Source organism: Manis javanica, chromosome 2 (assembly GCF_040802235.1).
Source record: "Manis javanica isolate MJ-LG chromosome 2, MJ_LKY, whole genome shotgun sequence".
NCBI classification, from domain to species: domain Eukaryota; kingdom Metazoa; phylum Chordata; class Mammalia; order Pholidota; family Manidae; genus Manis; species Manis javanica.
The window spans coordinates 206,954,103-206,974,639 of NC_133157.1; the positions used below are offsets into that span (position 1 = coordinate 206,954,103).

At 38.5% G+C, this 20,537-nt stretch overlaps 1 long non-coding RNA gene across 1 annotated transcript in view; it reads right to left on the reverse strand.

The window, feature by feature from the left end:
* The window catches only part of LOC140848015 (uncharacterized), an 89,149-nt gene that overhangs the window by 36,815 nt on the left and 31,797 nt on the right, over window positions 1-20,537 (reverse strand). The window contains exon 2 of the long non-coding RNA XR_012128464.1: window positions 17,912-18,644. This is a non-coding gene — a long non-coding RNA (uncharacterized lncRNA). The remainder of the gene's footprint in view (window positions 1-17,911; window positions 18,645-20,537) is intronic.

Below are 20,537 nucleotides of genomic sequence, written 5' to 3' on the forward strand. Positions count from 1 at the left end.
AGTTTCCTGGATCTATAGTTTGGTGTCTGACATTAACTTGGGGAAATTCTCAGTTATTATTGTTTCAAATACTTTTGTTCCTTTCTCTTTTTTTTCTCCCTCTCATAGTCTTATTATGTGTATGTTATACCTTTTGTAGGTGTCCCACAATTCTTGAATATTCTCTTCTGATTTTTGGTTGCTGTTGTTAGTCTTTTTTCTGTTTGCTTTTCAGTTTTGGAGGTTTCTATTGAGATATTCTCAAGCTCAGCGGTTCTTTCCTCAGTCATGCCTGTCTACTAAAACCCTATCAAAGGCATTCTTCATTCCTGTTACAGCGCTTTTGATCTGTAGCATTTCTTTTTTATTTTTCTTAGTATTTTCATCTCCCTCCTACATCACACCTTTGTTTTTGCATACTGCCTCCTTAATCCATTAGGGCCCTTAGCATATTAATCATAGTTGTTTTAAATTCCTGGTCTGATAATTCCAACATTTTTGCCATAGCTGAGTCTGGTTCTGATGAGTGGTCTTTCTTTTAAAACTGTTTTATTATCCTGTCTTTTAGTATGTCTTATAATATTTTCTTAATAGCTTAACATGAGGTACTAGGTGAAAAGAACTTCTATAAATAAGCCCTTATAAATGTGAGGACAAGGTGTTGGGGGAAGGAAAGCATTCTGCAGTTTTGTTAGGTCTCAGTATTTTAGTGGGCCAGTGCCATGGGCTCTGAACTTCACACATGCTTCTTAGTTCCCCTTAGCCATCTCCAGGATGGCTAGAGTAGGCCAAAGTTTGTCATTTCCTTGATATTTCTCTGATTTTTCTGATATGTTCTATAAGAATCTGGTAGGGCTCTGAAGGTACAACTCACAAAATTATGGGCTCCCATGATGATTAAGTCTCCCTGGAGTTATCACTCAGACTAGTCCTTACTGAGCCTCCAGCAATTCATCAATTACTGTTCTGGTTTCCCTACACTGGTACTGTTCCTGCAGAGATTTCTACTTAAGTCAATTGTTAAGTCTCTGTATTTGTTTATCAATCTTTCCAATTTGGGGGCAACAGTTTGCCTTGTGACCTCATTTCTCTAAGCAGAGTTGTTAATTTTTTCAGTTTTGTTCAGCTTTTTACTTACTGTTCAGATTATCTTCTTTTAAAACAATTTTTAATTGAAAGGTGAGGAAACTGTTAACAGTTTCAAAGATTGCTGTCTCTTAAGAGCAGTTAAGCAAAGAAATGCTTAAATACTCTTGGCAAAAATTTAAGTGGTATTACCATTTTAGAAGGTAACTGAGTTAAGCATACACTACTATTTGTAATTATAAATTCTGTCAATGTGTTTTTGGTTAGCCTCTGTTGCCCACATTAGACGGTAAACTACCCCAAGTGGTACCAGAACTTCTTAATATAATCAGTCAGCACAAAGCAAAAATGAAAGAAAGCTTTTAAAAACTTTTCCTTTCAGATTCAATTTCTGAAGAGGGTGGAGTAATTCATGGAAGGCCAAGCTCTGAAACACCAAAAACACCTGATAAATGCGTATATGTGAAGATACTGTTGATCTTCAGAAGTATCAGAGGGAGAGAAAGCTTTCGGGGATGAGTCAGCGATTTTTTGCTCTTTGCTGGAAGCATTTCCTGATCCTGAAATGCTCTGTAACTAGAAACCTGAGTTTGTCCTAGGAGAGGTTCTACTGAGGGACAGAGAAACCAGGACAGCTCTGGGGAGTTGCACATAATGGAAGTGTCAAAATTGAAGACCTGAAAGACATCAGACACAGGACCTGCCTCCTTCTGAAGACATCGTCAAGTTTTGAAGTTATAGGGTCAGGAAAACAGAAAAGTAAGCCAGCACCTCTCAAAGACAGAATAGGAATGCTGATGGTCTTTTAGGGTTAATAAGAAAAAGATATTCTAAGGTTTGCTGGTTAAGTCTTCCAAAAATTGAAGGAAGAAATAACACCAAATTTACAAAAAATCTTCCAGATAATGGAAACAGAGGGAACACTTAACAGCAATTTTGATAAAGCCCAAATAATCTTTACACCAAAACATGCCAAGACCTTCAGAAGAAACAAAAATTACAGACAAATCTCTCTCATGAATATTGATATAAAAGTCCTAAAGAAAATATTAACAAATTAGATGACATACAAAATGTATGTATTGCATATTATACTTCAATCAAGAGTTTGATTTTTTTAATCCTCTCTTTACCCGGCCTCTTCTACTGTCAGAAAACACCAAATATATTGTGAATTACCAATTTTTTTTCTTCTAGGTTCATTTTGAAGTTTCTCTTCTTGAAATCAGCATTAAGTATACTGAGAGATTAATCCTGTGCCACCCACTGATGTAGGTATGAGTTTCGCCCGCCATCACTACTTAGCCATTATAAAACTCTTCCTTGTCTGTTCTCTTTATCTCCTTCCAACTCCCTCAGCAAACTGTTAGTGACGTTGGACTCGAGACAGTTGCACAACTCTTTCACTGTGAGTTCTGGAATGAAGACTTTATGCATCACTAGTTATGTGCATTTATAATGAAGTAGAAGTAATATCCTCTGTGTTGTTTAGTCTATATTTCACTGGCTAGCTGCCTAGAATGACTAAGGAAACTGCCTAAGAAGTTATCCCTTCCTCCTCAAAAGAAACAAAAAAAGAAAGAAAAGGAAAACTCTGCAAGTACGTTCACCAGAGGGAAAATTAATAGGTTTCAAAAATAAGCTGAAAGGAGAAAAAGGAGTTCCCATACGAGTAGATTCCTTACTGCACAAAAGGAAAAGTACTTCATTCAGCCATAATTGTAGTCAGGCCAAACTGTCACTGTGCTGTGGAGATTTGTGAATTGAGAGATGATGCTCACAGGCAAATGCTTGTGTCCCTTCAAATCTTGATATAAAGTTAATTGTATACTTTGGGTTATATTCTACAACACCTCAAGTAATATTGACGACATTAATAACATTTAAGTCAACTCTGAAAATTCATGAATGAATGTATCTCCAGATTAAGCTGATTTTTAGAAGGACTTTGATGCTACTCTATACAGCAAAAGTCCACTGTAAATTAACTTAAGCATTTGTGCGTGTATTTGTAGGCCTATGCTTGGGCAAGCAGCATTATTAAATGTCAAGGGGAAGGATTAAAATGTATGTTTTCCCTGCAAATTGTTTTGGATCATTCCAGCAACTGAGGAGCAATGATTCCCTTTTCTGCTGATGCCCTATATAATTTTCAGTGGCCTATATTTTCTTCTTTTAGGCAATTTTATTGCCTCATTTTCCTCATCTGTAAAGTGAGGCCAATAATACCATGTGCATGGGGTATTTTCAGTGGATTCAATGCAACAGTACTGGAAACAGTAGAGCTTTTAAGAGAAAAGAAGCCTCCTTGATGTTTGAAAGGACAGTACACATGTTTTTAGCTTTATATCCTCTGATTATTGGCTGTAGTTTCATTGTTTGAGATTCCTACAGCCCCCTTTATGCAGCACCTGCTAGGAACACCTTTGAAATAGAGTCATTGACGCAAGAAGCTTCAAATCCTAGTGTGAGCTGTTTTAAAGGCAGTTGGAGCTTAAGAAGTACACAGCCTAAAGGAAGAAGGTGCATTATTAGGACCTCAAGTATAGCAAAGAAGTAGACACCTGCCTTTTTCATACTGAATGAACTTTAGGTTTGTAAACAGTAATAGTGGTATGAGGTATTTCACCCAAACTGAACCTAACCTTCTCAGACATTAAACACCACAAACTCCCTACTCAGAGGCAAAATGTTGGATCTATCATGTGAGCTCTATGAGATCATAGCAATAAGTCATTGCCTTTCTTCTCTCAGGCTAGTTCTCCTGACTTTCCAGTCCCATGTTTATTGGTAGTTTATTCAATACTTTCCCAATACTGGAAACACTGTTCCCCGCTGCTTTATTCCCCTGGCTCTCCAGATGGATTTTGATATCATGTCCTGAAAGATCTCTATCTTTCTCTCCTTTCTCCAGAGACAACCCTATCAGTTGAAGGCAGATTCTTGTCCTTCTATCCATGTAGAAACACATTTCTGGCCTGCTGCCCTCACACCTTTTACAGCCTAGTCCTCCTTTGTGACCTTTTAGGACACACAGAGAAGCAATGTAAACCAACATTGCATCTGATGCCAGGCTGCCTGCATTCCAGTCCTGGTCCCTTTACTTACTGAGTGCACCTCTGTAAAAGTAACTGTGCCTCTCTCTGCCTCATTCTCCTCATCTGTAAAGTGAAGCCAATAATACCACATGGATGGGGTATTTTCAGTGGATTCAATGCAACATTAGTGAAAAGGACTCAGAATAACATATAGCAAGTAGACCATGAATATTGTTCTTTATCATATGGTCACCTTGGTCAATAACCCAGGAACAACAAATCTAGTACTTAACATAGGCCATATGTTTATGTAAGAACAGTAAAAATCACATCAGGAAAATTAAAGATGATGAGACAAAGTTCAGCAAGAACCAGAATGGCCAAGGCCTAAGGGCACAAAGGGGGTAAAGGGTGAGCCTGATTGCTCTGTATCCTCTTCAACATGAGCATCTTCAATTCAAGTCAGTACTCAGGGTTTCCCTGAGTGGGAAAAGGAAAAGCCATAGAGTCAGTCAGTGGGACCAGGATTTCAATCAAGTTTCTTGCATACTCTGTGACAGTTAAGGTAAGATAAAATAATAATAAAATCATTTTGTGGGGTTATTCTGAAAATTATCTATAATAACTCAAAATAAATACCTATGTCCTATATACCCACATTCCATTCAACATTCATTCACTGGGAGCCTCTCCTTTTAAAGGTCCGGTTGGGTCAGTCCCTCCCGCTTATCCCTTGGAGTTTCTATCATCCTGGTAAAGGAGTTGCTTAAGAGATGAAAAGGTTGCAAGCCGTGCTGATGAGTGTAAATTTACTAACTTTTGGAATAGAGGCAGCCCTCCCACTGTGATAGAGAAATGATCCCTGCCATCACGGTGGTGACAGGGACAGGGGTTGGACTGCTTTAAAGCAGTTAAGCAGGACAACAGTCCAACCAAGGACGGCAGGGAGAGACAAAACCCTGGTGGAGTTACAGTTTAAGTTAAACCAGCAGGACATGAGATGTGGCTCTCAGGTATGGCACCCCAGACAACCACCCCAAAATCTTAAGGTCATGAAATCAAAGTGCTAAAGACAACCAGTCACAAGCAGCCAGTCAGGTGTCAGCTTTCGCTGATCACAAAAATGTCCTCTCTTTGCTTCCACGCTTTATGTAAGGTCTTCCCCTGGCTCCTACAGTCTGAGGGCTTCTAAACACTTTTGGTTTGGTCCTGCCCACTGGGAATAAATTTTTGCTCAAATAAACTCTACGCATTTTTAATATGCTTTGGTTTATCTTTTAATATATTGTTTGATCTAACCATAAAGGAAGAAACCACTAGTTGAAATTTCCCAACACTTACAAGAGAAATTTTCCCTTTCCTTAAACAATTTTGAATAGATTTTTGTCTCTTTCACTTAAAGAGGGTTGCCTAATACAAAGACCTACTGATCAGAGTGTAAAGCTTTCCCTGCTTGCTTGTTTAGTACACATGGTGTGAGGGGTCACAGGGAAGACACTGCAGCACAGAGAAGTCAAATAGTGAATCTGTGGCATCTTATTACACTGATGGACAGTGACTGCATTGGGGTATGGGTGGGGACTTGAGATCCCATCTCTCTGAAATTTACAGGATTGCATAGTAGCAAACCTGTTCCCTATTCTGTGATTTGCTGATTTATTCCCAGGAATACCCCATATCTAAGCCATAACTCTGCCATCTCCTCTTGCTTATCTCCCAGTCTAAGGTCAGGAGCCACTGCTCACAAGAAACATAACAGATGGTCCAGGGAGAGGGGTGCACCAAGGGGTCTCTGGGTAAATCAAATATTACTTTGATCACTGTCTTAAAACCATATCATTCAGGAAGGTGTGACACTAGTAAGATTTAGCCAATAAGGAGTAGTAGCAGCCAGCACCCTAAATTGCAGTATGTGAAAGTTTTCCTAATGACACCTGATGAATAATATGCCAAAGTAGCTAGAACATGTTCTCAAATGTGAAATGAAATGAAAAGCAAACAAAACAAAATAAACAGAAGCAGCACCTAACTCATTTGAATTAGAATGTATGCTCTGAATAAATGATAGGTTTTAGAAAATGAATAAGGAATGACCCACCATGACAAAAAGATCTAAATAGATTGTACTGAATTTTATCTATGTCATAGTAATTAGGCTCACATACTTTTTTAAAAATTAAGTTATTATTGATATACACTCTTATGAAGGTTTCACATGATAAAACAATGTGGTTACTACATTTACCCATATTATCAAGTTCCCACCCATCCCCCAATGCAGTCACTGTCCATCAGTGTAGTAAGACGCCACAGATCCACTATGTGCCTTCTCTGTGCTACCCTGTTCTTCCCATGATCCCCCACACCATGTGTACTAAACATAATACCCCTCAATCCCCTTCTCCTGCCCTCCTACCGGCCCTTCAACACTCCTCCCCTTTGGTAACTACTAGTCCCTTCTTGGAGTCTATGAGTCTGCTGCTATTTTGTTCTTTCAGTTTTGCTTCATTGTTATACTCCACAAATGAGGGAAATCATTTGGCTTTTGTCTTTCTCTGCCTGGCTTATTTCACTGAGCATAATACTCTCTAGCTCCATCCATGTTGTTGCAAACAGTAGGATTTGTTTTCTTCTTATGACTGAATAATACTCCATTGTGTATATGTACCACCTCTTCTTTATCCATTCACCTACTGATGGACACTTAGGTTGCTTCCACATCTTGACTCTTGTAAATAGTGCTGTGATAAACATAGGGGTGCATATGTCTTTTTCAATCTAAGAAGTTGTATTCTTTGGGTAAATTCCAAGGAGTGGAATTCCCAGGTCAAATGGTATTTCTATTTTTAATTTTTTGAGGAACCTCCATATTGCTTTCCACAATGGTTGAACTAGCTTACATTCCCACCAGCAGTGTAGGAGGGTTCCCCTTTCTCTGTATCCTCACTAGCATTTGTTGTTCTTAGTCTTTTCGATGCTGGCCATCCTTACTGGTGTGAGGTGATATCTCATTGTGGTTTTAATTTGCATTTCCCTGATGATTAGTGATGAGGAGCATCTTTTCATGTGTCTGTTGGCCATCTGAATTTCTTCTTTGGAGAACTGTTTCTTGATATCCTCTGCCCATTTTTTAATCGGGTTATTTGCTTTTTGGATGTTGAAGCATGTAAGTTCTTTATATATTTTGGATGTTAACCCTTTGCCAGATATGTCATTTACAAATATATTCTCCCATACTGTAGGATGCCTTTTTGTTCTGTTGATGGTGTCCTTTGCTGTACAGAAACTTTTTAGTTTGATGTATTCCCATGAGTTCATTTTTGCTTTTGTTTCCCTTGCTTGAGGAGATGCACTCAGGAAGAAGTTGCTCATGCTTATATTCATTTACATTTAGGGTGATTATCAATAGGTATGTACTTATTGCCATTGCAGGCTTTAGATTCGTGGTTACTAAAGGCCCAAGGGTAACTTCCTTACTATTTAACAGTCTAACTTAACTCACTTAGTATGCTATTCCAAACACAATCTAAAGGTTCTTTTCTCTTTTTCCTCCTTCTTCCTCCCCCAATCTTTATATATTAGGTATCATATTCTGTAGTCTTTGTCTATCCCTTGATTGACTTTGGGGGTAGTTGATTTAATTTTGCATTTTCTTAGTAATTAACTGTTCTACTTTCTTTACTGTGGTTTTATTACCTCTGGTGATAGCTATTAAACCTTAGGAACACTTCCATCTATAGAAGTCCCTCCAAAATACAGTGTAGGGATGGTTTGTGGGAGGTAAATTTCCTCAGCTTTTGCTTATCTGGAAATTGTTTAATCCCTCCTTCAAATTTAAATGATAATCTTGCTGGATTAAGTATTCTTGGTTCAAGGCCCTTCTGTTTCATTGCATTAAATATATCATGCCTCTCTCTTCTGGCCTGTAAGGTTTCTGCTGAGAAGTCTGATGATCCCTGATGGGCTTCCCTTTGTATGTGATCTTATTTCTGTCTCTGGCTGCTTTTAATAGTCTGTCTTTATCCTTGATCTTTGCCATCTTAATTATATGTCTTGGTGTTATCTTCTGTTCCTTGTGTTGGGAGATCTGTGCATCTCCATGGCCTGAGAGACTATCTCCTTCCCCAGATTGGGGAAGTTTTCAGCAATTACCTCCTCAAAGACATTTTCTATCACTTTTTCTCTCTTCTTCTTCTGGTACTCATAATATGAATATTGTTCCATTTGGATTGGTCACACAGTTATCTCATATTCTTTCATTCTTAGAGATCCTTTTTTCTCTCTGTGCCTCAGCTTCTTTGTATTCCTCTTCTCTAGTTTCTATTTCATTCATTGTCTCCTCCACCGTATCTCTTCTGCTTTTAAAACCTTCCACTGTATGTTTCATTTCTGTTACTGTGTTCTGTAATGATTGGATCTCCAACCGGAATTCATTCCTGAGTTCTTGAATATTTTTCTGTACCTTCACGAGCATGTTCCCTAATCTGAACCATCCAAACTGCCAGGGCAATCAATCCTGACCCACTTTTTTGATTTAATCTATTCTTATGACACACACATCTCTCCAGAAATATTCTGGGCAAAAAATATAGCTTTGTCATAAAGTTGATATGCAGCTGTCCACCTTTTAGCTCTATTTTAGTACAAAAAAAAAGGTATGTATACATGGCTTATAATTGATGAAATATGGCCTATAGCACAACTCTGACTTCATTGTTGATAAGTTTGAGCAACTTCTTTCCTTTCTGGACATATCAAGAAAAAAATGGCACTCTGACATAACCTACAAAGGAAAAATTCATGGCATCTTCCCTTGCCAGAGAGAGAAAAAGTACACAGGAAGTGATTCATTATATTTTGATAAAGAAGAGCTTTAACAGAATTCAACACCAAATAGTATATTAGTTTATATGTATGTGTGTATGTGCATATATATATGTATATACACACACACCACTTTTTCTACATGACCCAAATATCCCACTTCCATTTTCACTCAGTAAACGACCAGTTTTACAATTTATGTCTTTTCTTATATTTGTATGTACTTTTCTCCCATCATGCAGCCCTCCATTTGCTAAAATGCTTATATTAAATATACATTACTTTTTTTATATGTGAAGCCCAAAATATGCTTACTGTAAATATAACAGGGAAGAGTCAAAGTGCTTTGAGTTTCTGTTTAATTCAGTTGTTACATTTTAAAAGGATTGGAAAAAAATTTTAAGACTGTTTAAGATGCTCAAACTGGTCTGGTTCTGATTTTGCCACTTAATCTACTACATAATCTAATTTCAGTCTTAATCTATTGTATAATCTAATGTATCACACTAAACAAGTCAATTTGCTTCTTTGGCCCTCCATTTCCCCATCTAATAAATGAAGCATTTCTAAAATTTCCTTCTAGCTCTCTGTCTTTTGACCCTGATATTTAGAAAAACATATATATATATATATATATATATATGTATGTATATATATATATATACATATATTTTTAAAAATTGGTCATTTTACTAAGACAAAACAGACCATTCCCTTTGATCCTAGTTAATCCTACTAATTTGAAAAATCAATCTAGCCTAAAGTAATAATCCAAATGAAAGCAAGAACTTACATGCATACAGATGTTCACCATATTGCTCTTTCCAAACCCCTAAAAGAGGGGGAAGTTAATGTCTGCACACAGGGGAATGGTTAATCAAATTAGGTTGCATCCTCAATGGGATATTTTACAGCTGTAAATAAATGATACTTCAGTAGCAACTTGGAAAATTCTTGATATAATATTGATTGAAAAAAGCAGACTTTCATACTGGGTGGGCATTATGATTTCTTTGATTTAAAAATGCACATACATGTGGAAAATGGCTAGAATGAAATAGAGAGATTATTCTATTTTGTTAGAATGCTGAGAAATATTTAATAGTCCAAATCTTCTGTTTTTGTTTTCATATGAAAAATAGTACAAGGAGAAAAAAGCCTGGAAAAGAAAAGTTATTCTGTTATTTCCTGAATGGAAATATTGATTCCCTTTCTGAGAGGGTATTTGATGCCCCTCCAAGATTAAAAAAAATTTTTTTAATTGAAATAATATTGATGAATAACACTGTGTATGTTTAAGGTGTACAATGTATTGGTTTGGTAAATTTATATATTGCAATATGATTGTCACCATAGCGTTAGCTAGCAACTTTATCCCATCACATAATTATCATGTATTTTTGGTCGTGAAGGTAATTAATAGTTAGTCCTTGAGAAACTCCAAAGTTTATAATAGTTTATAAATAATCTAAAGAGGATATGAAATACACCAATTAAGCCCTCAGAAGAAACTTAAAAACTAAGAGACTAATTTCTCATATGCACCTGAGTTCCAGAAGACTGAAACTCATCTCCTCACCAGTGAATATCTGCCAAGAATTTCTCCCCATCCTCAAGTCAATGAATGTAAATTCAATGTGTGGACCTTGCCTGTACTTCACCCTCTTTGCACTTCTTGCTGAAATACAAACCCTCAACAGACTCATGCATTTCCTGAATTGCATTTCCTCTGCTACACCAAATGATCTCAATTTCTGGAAATTCAAGCTTCCCTCAGTTTACCTCTTTATTTAGGTTGACACATGTATTAGATCTTCAGAACTGATTTATCTACTAGTTGCAAGTTTGTACCCTTAAATGGTATCTCCCAAGTTTCTCCACTCTCCAACCTCTGGCAACCACCATTCAACTGTTTTCATGAGCTTAGTTTTTTTTGCATTCCACATACAAGTGGTATCATATAACATTTTTCTTTCTCAGTCTGACCTACCTCACTTAGCATAATGCCATCAGGTTATATCTGTACTGTCACAAATGGCAGGATTTCCTTCTATCTCATGGCTGAATAATAGCCCATTGTGAGTGTGTATATATATACAAAGAACCACACCTTCTTTATCCATTCATCTATTGACAGATACTTAGGCTGTCCCCACACCTTGGCTATTGTGAATAATGCTGCAGTGGACATGGAGGTACAGATAAGTCTTTGAGATACTGACTTTACTTCCTTTGGATTGTTGTGGGGGGAAGAAATTTCCTCTACCCCTCAAGGTTCTTCCAGCTGGTCTAAGAATCAAATTGACATGAGACAGATTAACAGGAGAAAAAAAACCAAAGTTTAATTATGTATGTACAGGGAAGCCATAGACATGGATTCCAAAGATAGGGAGAATGAGGAACATATGTCATCCTGAACCAAGGAGAAGGGGGTAAGGGTGTGAGACCTCAAAGGAAAAGGGACATAATTCGCAATTAGAAAAGAGTAAATGTTTGATAAACAAAATACTTGACAGGCCACATAGAAACAATGGTGGGGGAAGGGAGGAATTTTAACAGACAGCCAATTCCTCCCTGTCTACCACCCCTAGTTTACATTAGACTACGGCTATCTTTGGTGAAAGCTCTCCTCCTGGAGTAGTTCCTCTATCTAAATTCTTTATAGGCAGTTGCAGGGTGGGAGGTCAAAGTTTCATTGAGTCTTTTGGGCCTTGATCTCAACATGTCACAATGTCACATCCTGGGGCAGCCTGCCTTTGGTTCCCTATAGGATATATATTCTGGAAGAATTGCTGGATCACATGGTAGTTCAATTTGTAACTTTTTAAAGAACAGTTGTTTCTCATAATGGCTATACATTTTACATTCCCATCAACAGTGTATAAGGGTTCCCTTTTCTCCACATCCTTACCAAATTTTGTTATCTCTTGTCTTTTTGATAATGGCCATCCTATAGGTGTGAGATGGTATCTTATTATGGTTTTGATTTGCATTTCTCTGATGATTATCATGTTGAACATATTTTCATATATCTATTGGCTATTTGTATGTCTAACTTGGAAAAAAATATTGCAACTCCAGGGGAAAATCCCTGGGCAAAATACCTTTGAAACTGAAATCAGTCAAAGGGAGAGATAAAGTGGGAGAAACCCAGCTAGATGGTATTATGCTCAGTCAAATAAGCCAGGTGGAGAAAGACAAGTACCAAGTGATTTCACTCATCTGTGGAGGATAAGAACAAAGCAAAAACTGAAGGAACAAAACAACAGCAGATTCACAGAACACAAGAATGGACTAACAGTTGCCAAAGGGAAAGGGACTGGGGAGGATGGGTGGGAAGGGAGGGAGAAGGGGGATAAGGGGCATTACTATTAGCACACATAATGTAGCAGGGCAGCACAGGGAAAACAAGTAGTGCTTCTATAGCATCTTACTATGCTGACTGTAATGACTGTAATGGGGTACGTGGTAGGGACTTGATAATGGGGGGAATCTAGTAACCACAATGTTTTCCATATAATTGTATATTAATAATACCAAAATTAAAAATAAAATGAAATGAAAATAAAGTGGGAGAAACCTATTTATTTCTTCTAGCAGTTGTTCATTTCTGCTCTCTCATGTCGCTTGTAACCTAGCTGCAGAAGAAAGGACCCCACCCAATCTCTACAGTTCAGATATTCCCTTGCTTGCCCTCTAACTACCTACCTATTGATATGGAGAGGAACTACTTCTCTCCACCCCTTGGAAACACCTACTGATATGGAGCTGCACCAAGGCCAGGTGAGAGATTCTGGAAATAATTGTAATTTTACCCACAAATGTCAATTCAGGTCCTCTGCCCATTTTTTTATTGGATTATTTACTTGTTTGCTATTGAATTGTATGAGTTCTATATAAATTTTGGATATTAACCCCTATAAGATATGTTTGTGAATATTTTCTCATTTAGTAGAATGCCTTTTCAATTTATTGATATGTCTTTTGCTACAGAAATTCTTCAGATGAATGTAGTCCCACCTGCTTAGTTTTTGGTGCTACACTTTTGGTGTCTCATCAAAGAAACCATTGCCAAGACCAATGTCAAGGATCTTTTCCCCTATGTTTCATCCAAGAGTTTTACAGTTTCAGATCTTACTGTTAGGCAGGAAAATAGATATGAGTGGGGTGGAGAGAGAATTAAGGCCAGTAAAGCCCACTACAAGAGACTCAAAAAGTTAACCAGTGAAAACTAGAAACCCAGAGTTAATGAATTAATCAGTTAAAGCTCAAAAGGCCAGGAGCAACTTGGCCTTGGCCTAGAATGTTTGAATATTCCCCAGATAAAGAAAAGTATCTGAGCACAGCCCATGTCTTCAATATGTCAATTAGATCATGCCATTGTAATATTACTTTAGCCTGCTGAAAGGCCTGGCTATAAACAGCATAATAAAGACAGGAAAAACTCCATCTTAAAGCTAAAATTTCATTATAAAATCCAAAAAGTTAAGAAGTAAGATTCGTAACATAGTCTTTAGCAGACAGATTAACTCGGCCCACCTGGAGGCTGAGAGGTAGTCTTGATTGATATGCTCCCAAACCAGGAGCTGCTATCCTGGGGGGACCAGAGCAATAAATTTCTTGTGTTAAGCTAATTTTGCAGAATTACCTGGCGGACTTGATAAGAAATTCAATGTCTCATCAAAGATAAACATCTTGAGACCACTTAACAAGTCCACACCCCTAGACCTTTGTCACATTCCTGAAAAATCCTTAAAAGAGGGAACCCCAAACCTTTCAGTGCACACCTCTCCCTGAGGTTGCCCACACTTTAGTGCATAGCCTTAAATGTTTTCCCAGTCTTTCAGCACGCCTCTTCTCTGAGGTAGCCCACACTCCCCTTTCTCCGAGTATGCACTTTCTCTCTTTAAATAAAACTTAAACCTTTTGAGGCGCCTCTCCTCCCTGAGGTTGCCTGCACATTTTCTCTCTTTAAGTAACTTTGAATAAAACTTTGACTCTGCTTCACTACTGTATCTCTGCTCTTCAATTCTTTATTGCTGCAGGGACAAGAACTGAGGAAATACACAACATCCCCCTAGCATTACATGTAAGTCTTTAATCCTTTTTGAGTTAGTTTTTGTTTGGTGTGTAAAATAGGGGTCCAGTTTCATTCTTTTGCACGTGGATATCCAGTTTTCCCAACACCATTTATTGAAGAGACTCTCTTTTCTCCACTGTGTATTCTTGGCATCCTTGTCAAAAAATAGTTGACCACATATGTATAAGTTCATGTCTGGTCTATTTCACTCCATCCCTGTATGTGCCTGTTTTTATGCTCCTACTGATACTTGTAATATATGATACATAATTGGTTCATGGTATAATTTGATGGATCTTGAAAACATTTTACTATGTGAAAGAAACCAGTCACAAAAGACCTCATACTGTATGATCCCATTTATATGAGATGCAGGGAAGGGACTGTGGGTAAAATTGTAATATTTCCAGAATATCTCACCTGGCTTTAGTACATCTACATATCAATAGGCATTCAGAGGTAGAAAGAAGTATGGCTTTAGTGCATTTGCATCATTCCTCAGGGGTGGAGAGAAGTTCTCCATATCAATAGGTAATTACCTGGGCAATGGAGGGCTTATCTGTACCTAAGAGGTGAAGGGAGGGCCGGTTTTGCTTCTGCTGGAGCAGGAAAGAGAGAAGGACCCAGACTGCAGTTTGTAAGCAATAAATGGGTTTTAAACTTTATTTCTCCCTTTGATTGCAGTTTTTAGAGCTATTTTGCCCTGGGATTTCCTTTCCCTGGACTTACAGGGACAAATCTGTGTATAGAGAAGTTAGTGAAATACAGAGAAATCACTATAAATTAGTGATTGTCTAGGGCTGAGGGGGGGGACAAAGGAGGGAGGAGAGACAGCTAACAGGTACAGGATTTCTTTTAACAGTAATGAAAATGTTCTAAATTTAGATTGTGGTAGATGCTGCACAATTCTGCAAATATACTAAAAAATCACTGAAGTGGATACTTTAAATGGATTATTTATATAATATGTGAATTATATCTTAATAAAGATGTTTAAAAATTTTTTAATTTAAGGTACATTGAATATATAATCTCTAATTCCCTTCATTCCATTTTTGTTTTAATTCATTCTAGTCGGACTATACAGCGTCTGCCGTGCTGCCAATGTCCAGTGACCTCTACAGCACTAAATTTGCCAATGATATGTGTTTAACTTATTTAATCTATTGGCAGCCTTTGCCACAGTGATTACTCCCCCCTTGAGAAATAGTGATTTATATGAGGTAGAAATTTGGACATTCAGATGATCAAAATATATTTCTCATATATTTGATCTTCAAGTTTCCTGAAAAGGCGTCAGAGCCTTAAAGGTGAAACAGGTATGTTGTTATGTTAATGAGATTTTCGGATACCCTCCCCCCCAAGGGCGGGGACTGGTTGCCAGGAGGACCAGCCACGTGATTAGAGGGCGAGAACCTTCAGGCCAGTGACTTAGTCAGTCATGACTATGCAATGAAGCCTGCACAAGAGCCTGTGAGCAAAACGTTTAGCCCCTTTTTTAAAATCTTGTTTCCTTCCCTGGGAGAGTTTCCATATTTTCTAATACCTAATGTCAGACCCCAAGCTTCACGAGGACAGAAGCTCTTTTATTGGAGACCTTACCCTATGTATCTCTTTCTCTGACTGTAAACTTGTATCCTTTACAGTATCCTTTATTAAACTGGTAAATCTAGTGTTTTCCTAAGTTCTGTGAGCTGCTCTAGGAAATTAATGGAACCTGAAGAGGACGTCACTGAAATCTCAAACCTGTAGCAGGGGGTCAGAAGCACAGGTAACAGCCTGGAACTTGTGACTGCTGTCAGAAGTGGTGGGGTGTGGAGGGCGATTTGGGGAATCTGGTGCTGTCTCTGGGCAGATAGTGTCAGAATTGAGTTGAGTTCGAAGCCCTGCTGGACACCCCTCTCTTCCACCCCCACACACATTGAATTTGGGTCCCAGAAGACTAAGAGACCCCTCTTTGAAATATATTCTTAATGTAGCTTTGCAGGAAACTACTTTCTTGGTTTTTCTTTTAATGAGTATTCTTGGTTTCCATTTTTTAGATCATTAAACTGACATTATTTGCTGACAGCTCTCAAATTTGTAGGTCTAGGTGAAATTTAGAATGTTCAGGACCAAACTCTGAATCTTCTCCCCCAAAACCTGCCCCAAATCAACCTTTCAGTTGTTCAGGCTAAGTATCTTGAAGTCATGCTTGACTCCTGTCATGCTCTCATTCCACTTCCAATTTTCAATAAATCTCTAAATGTTTCAACTTATAAAATGTATTCTATCTAACAGAATGAATATTTCAGTTCAGTCCATAAATCTTTACAAAGAGAAGTGAATAAACAAGGTCTGTTTCATTAAGGAGATTGAAGTCTGTATTTGTGGAGAATCAGAAAATTAAGCAATTAAAATACAGTATGTTAAGTTTTATGTCAGATATATTAGTTATGAGGTTTGCTTGCATTAAAAGCCAATGTAACTTTTAGAAGATATAAACTTATTTGTCTCTCATTTAAAAAAAAATTTCCTGTCAGTAGGATAGCCCAGGTCTGCTGTGGAATCTCCAGAAAGTTTTCAAGGCTCCAGGCTCCTCCTGTTTATCTTTAGTACATGGCTTCTGTCCTCAGTGTCAGTTTATGGGCTGCGACAGCTCTTGGACGCATTGCCACCACATCTACAGTACAGGCCACCTCAAAGAGGAGCGTGAAAGGGTAGAAAGAGAACTTTTGCCAGCCAAGTCAGCTCTCTCTAAGCAGCTTTCCAGAAGGTCCCACACAGTGCTTACAATCACATTTTATTGACCAAATATTAGTACATTGCCACACCTAGCTGCAAAGGACTAATGGGACATGTATTATTTTAGCAGGACAGGGTTATCCAGTAAAATTGGGGCTCTGTTACTAAGAAGGAGAGACTGGATATGAACTGGTGATCAGCATTCTTTGCCACAAATACGATGTGATACAGGGGTTCAGATAAAAGGTCATAACCTCATTTTCTGGGAGGCAAGAGAAAGATTCAAAGAGAAAATGATTTCTACACCCATTCCAGTTTATCCTGATTTAAAATTACACGTTTACATTTCCCACTGGACCACAAGCCCTGAGAGCAGGCGCTCTGTCCTCGTCGTTTTTTGTAACCTCTGATAGGGAAGCTTTTTTTGCACAGCACATCGTCTGTGTGTTTTTGGTGAATTGAAATGAAGGTGATAACATTTTGGAAGAGGAAGAGGGGAAGGTGTGTCAGCGTTCCTACAACTTTCACTATCTTGCAATTTCATAAAACTTTCACAAAAAGTACCTCAGGCTTTATATCACAAAGGCAGTTTATACAAATAATTATTGGCAACATTTGTAACCTTGTAACTCTTAAAAGGTCTTACTAAGGGCCGGATCCTCATTTTACTTATTTCAGTGAGCAGACTTTTCTCCTTCCCCCACTCCCACCCTCACCCTCCACCCCTGGGTTCTGAACTTGACCAAGAACCTAAAAGACAGGCCAATTTCAAAATCAGGCTAGATGAGAGATCATGTAGGTAAGGAGCAGTGACTCGGGGTTACAGAGACCATGACTAGCCCTCCATTCACAGAGCACAGCTCTTGGACTAGTTATGACTATAAAAGCAACACTTGGATGCAGAACATTAGCATAACTGCTTCCCAGATGAATCACATTAGCTATTTCCGGATTTATGGGGTTATCTAAAGTTGAACATAGCAACTGCTACTATAGAGTCTAAAACCAAACTAAGACAAATCTCAGCAACCGGGGGAAATTTAAAAGCAGCTGCTAACACACCTTCTCTTATTTCATCCCATTTGTTTAGCTGGTTTGAGAGTACATATGGGAAGAATGCCCCTGTATGATGACTACTGATTTACCAAGAAAGGAAACAGAAGCTCTAACAGCTACTTACCTTCCTGTTCGGTTTTGTATCCCATTACTAAGCAATGACTGTCTACGCACATGTTAATTATGGCAAAGCTGATGGAAACTTGGCTGCCATGTCTAGACACTGGCTGAGCCTGGATCTGGCTGGAGACTGTCCAGCTTGAACCTAGATTACATCTTCACCCTCTGAATGGCTTCTTCCCGCTTTACAGTTCTGAGACAGCCTGATAGAGGCACGCCACCAGTTACTGCACTTCTGGCATTTCTGCATTATCAGTTGGGTGTAGAGGAGAGAAAGCAGACTGCGTCCCCTTCAGATTCTGCTTGGGAGATACGGAGAAGCGTGTTGGAATGCGGATTTCCGAGGATCCATCAGATGTGCTCAAAAGTGCTCTTCAGCAGAGGACCTTCTTAGAACTTTTTCTTATCTCTTAGGAAAAGGAGATAACTTTCTGTTACATTTCCGGTTTTCCCATATGATGATTTGTGAAGAAGCTATAAAGTTATGCGTCCAACTTACTGTTTAGGACCGTAGAGCTATGAGAGCACATTCACAGGCTCATGAACTTAGGTGACCTAAACACAACTAGAAGCTTTTCGTTCATCTCCTCAGCCGTGAAGTACTTTAAGCACCTCAAGGAAGGAGAAAAACTACCCTTGTAAACAGCGAAATGCTCCTTTATTTTTAGTTAGATCTTCAGAAGTCACACGTCCAGGACCTGAACTCTAGAACATCCAGGGGGTTGAGATGTTCAGACCTGTGGGAAATGGAATACAGGAAGTTAGGAGTCAAGGCATCACAGAGTTGTCACAGACCTTCGATTTCTAACTCAACACTCATGTTAAAGATGATGAAACCAAGATATGGAGGGGTGAAGTCAGAGGTTTAAAACCTAGTTACAGCACAATGATGTGAACACAAATGGAGTAGTTGGCTAGGGGTCTAATATCTCAGTATCTCAGTAAACTCCATTTATTGTTCCCTTTAGCAGAAATAAGGCTGCATGTTAATAGAAACATAATTTATTTGCTTTTGCCTAGAACTACATCAGCTCAGCATGGTCCACTAGCTTCCCATGGTGAAGTGAAATAATAATATCTAACGAATGCAACATGGCCTAAGGGAAAGAGTGTGAGTTTAATCCTGGCTCTATCAGTCTTTAGTAAATTGGACAAGTTACTTAGACTCTTTGAGCCACAGTTTTTTCATCTATCAAACAAAGATATTTCTCACTTTGCAGGACTGAAAAAAGGATTCCAGGTAATGGATGGAAAGGATCCAAATGGTGTTTGGCACTGTTTGTGTTCAGTAGATAAATAGTAATTCTTATTATTATTGTCATTATAAAATATCAGGAAGACAATTTGCCAACTTGCAGCTGAGAGGGCAGCTCACTGAATCATATCTCTGCAGACAGTCGAATGACTCATTGCCAGCTTTGGCAGAGAAACTTCTTTTCTGTTTATAAGAAATTCTAGCCTTTCCACCTGGGAGCTCATATTCAAGCCTCTGCTTAAGTTATTGATTCCCCCAAGGAAGTGCCCCTCAAACTTTCTTGTCCTGAATTGTGTTCTTGGAGATACTTCCATCCCACATACATTTGTTTTGTTCCAAACATTTCTGGGGTTGCCATAGTTTCTGATACTCATTTCTAATCTGCAAACGAATGTTTGAACTGAGAGGTTACCAGATGGAGGGTGGAAGCATGGTCATGTTATGTCAAACTTTCATACATGATCTCAAGATTACCAGTCAAACCTTCTATTTTCTTTCTTTATACAATAGGATCTATTGGAGCTACTTCACAAATTTGCCATGAGAATATGGACTAATGCATGTTAAAACCTGCGGCTTGCAAATAGCAGGTGTTTAATTCATGTTTATTCTTCATCCCACAGCATTAAACCCAGGCATATATTTCTTTATTCATTTACATCTTCCCTAGGCTCTTTATACATAGTCACCTTACATGCTGCAAGACCTTGCAAGGATCGTTAACCTTATCTTGTCCTTTGTCCTCTTCCCTGACATTGGTTATAAGAGGGGTTGGGGTGGGGGTGTACTGGCTGATAACGTCTATGTTGCTGAGATGATTCCAGAAGCGAGTCATTAAGAACCATGCCAAGACCCCTCAGACAGCCAGGAAGATGAGACTAGTGCATAATTCTGAGAAGTTTCAAGGCCCTTGCAGTATCTGTCCTAATTTCTACATTCCTTTGCCAAGATATGTAACTCATCGCTTGGCCCAATCAGCCAAGGCAGACTGGGGAAACATGCCCTGCCTTCTCCTTGGGCTGTTCTGATAGTAAAGCATTCTCTGCTTCAACCCTGGTGACTCAGAGATCAGCTTACTGGTATCAGGAACATGAATCTGGGTTCAGTCACTGGATGTCCCATCATAAACACTATAATCCTACCAGTCTGGTTAGTTTCCCCATTCTTGACACAGACTTCTTTACCTTTTTGTTCTCTTCTCCTTCCTACCTATCTCCCCTTCTTTTTAAACACTTAATTCCATGTAATTGTAGCAAAGAGCAAGGGGCCTTTTGTAACTGGCTTTTTATTACTGGCTTTATTACTGTGGGTAAAAATGTAATATTTCCAGAGTATCTGGCCTGGCTTTAGTACATCTGCATATCAATAGGTGACC